Source organism: Pecten maximus, chromosome 13 (genome assembly GCF_902652985.1).
Source record: "Pecten maximus chromosome 13, xPecMax1.1, whole genome shotgun sequence".
Lineage (NCBI taxonomy): Eukaryota > Metazoa > Mollusca > Bivalvia > Pectinida > Pectinidae > Pecten > Pecten maximus.
The window spans coordinates 28144676-28146545 of record NC_047027.1 but is presented as its reverse complement, the minus strand read 5'-3'; the positions used below and the strand labels follow the sequence as shown (position 1 = coordinate 28146545).

Genomic DNA, 1870 nt, shown 5'->3' with positions numbered 1-1870 from the left:
GCCTCAACGTATTCTGTTGATAACGCCATCCGTCCCGTTTCTAAGATTCCGTTGCATCAAAAGATTTGGAGTTGGAAGGTCCAGATGAAAGTTGGCGCCGGGTTGGAGATGAATGTAGAAGACAAATAATGGTGTCTGACAGGGAAAGATAAAACGTCTGGTTTTGGTCGAGCATTTGATACGGATGTGGTTCATCTAAAAAGCAATAATGTATGATTGGTCAAATATGGTAACTGCATCAACCAATGGAATGTACCAATAAAATAATACCTGAATCATGAAATAACACACAGGGTAACTTTTTGCGAAGTCTTCAAAGTATTGTAATCTCAATAAACATACCAATGTATAATATTTGTATTAAGCGATAGCATCCATGTGTTATCTACATTATTCGGTATTAAATGCCTATTCTTATGATAATGATGGAAACGAAATGTGACTGGTTCCGTTTTAAATGTTCGAAAATGTCTTAAATGACTGATAACACATTAACCGTTTTCTTGAATTTACTGTTTTAATCAATAAGTTAATAAGTTCTACACGTCGAATAACAAAATGAAAATTGAAGACAGAACATGATATTATATGGTATTTGTTTGATCAGCATTCAACTTGACTAATGATACCATTCATGATATTTAGTTTTTCGTCTGTCATCTAAATTGAAAAAAAAGAGATGATACGAAATCACTACTGGTAGTTGCTACTATATAACTATATAAAGGTTTCAATAACTAAGGGCCAAGCTCCCCTTATTTTACTAATCGGATATTTCAACTACAGTCTGAAAACTAACATTTCACAATAACATTGATCACTTTAGTCGACTGCCCGCCAACATTCCTAGCAGTACATCTGTATGTCCCGTGTTCTGATCTGTCCAGTTGTCCCAGTGACAACACAGGTGAGACAGTGAAGTTGGTGTTATCCGGTCGTGTCCAGACAAAGGTACAGCCAGGTCTACAGTCCGCTGTACAGGTGATGTCCGGTAACGTGGCACCCTTTATCCTCGTATACTTGGTCTCCTGTGGTGATAAAATTAGCGAAGAACCAGGACCATCTGTATAGATACATAGTTTTAGCATTAATATTTTCTTAAAAAATGTTTTTTGCAGTTATTTGTTGATTGTTTGCTAGATTTTATTTATTACCTTTAACAATTTGACAAACGTGATATCACTTTGGTAAGGTCAACTTATTATTTTCAATTGCTGCAATAAAACAAATACATGCTTTCTTCTGCAATTTAAATGAAGTGGTAGCATGGTACATATGTATACATTCACATACACTACTATATGTAGAGATACCGTGATAAATGCTCGGGTTTAGAATGCGATAGTAGTATTGGCATGATATGTATTTGATGATTCATTAAAGTGAAACTGTTATCATTTTGAATTAAATCAATGTTATCGATTTACTGTATTCTATATCTGTTGTCAATTCATATGTTTCTGTCATAATACTTGAAATCACACCATATTTATGATAGACAGATGATACTCATTATACATCATATTCATGTGAAACTAATCATTTCCTGATACACATATAAATAATCTTTTTTTTTATATTGACGTGCCACTATAATATGTTACTACGACTATAGTATCAACATTTTAAATAACTAACGGCTATGCAACAATGTCCTAATGTTCAATACAATAGGACATTTTACTTACACTGTAATGTAACAATGATTGTTAAAATGGACTCCCCGACAACATTCCTAGCAGTACACCTGTACGTCCCGTGTTCTGATCTGTCCAGTTGTCCCAGTGACAACACAGGTGATACAGTAATGTTGGTGTTGTCCGGTCGTGTCCAGACAAAGGTACAGCCAGGTCTACAGTTCGCTGTACAG

General features: G+C 34.9%; 1 long non-coding RNA gene across 1 annotated transcript; it reads right to left on the bottom strand.

Annotated features, from left to right (window-relative positions):
• Positions 1 to 114: 114 nt before the first annotated feature.
• Positions 115 to 1723, bottom strand: LOC117340970. Its single transcript, XR_004535524.1, has 3 exons — positions 1689 to 1723; positions 800 to 1063; positions 115 to 195 (listed from the first exon to the last, which is right to left on the bottom strand). It is a non-coding gene; the product is annotated as an uncharacterized LOC117340970 (long non-coding RNA).
• Positions 1724 to 1870: the final 147 nt, after the last annotated feature.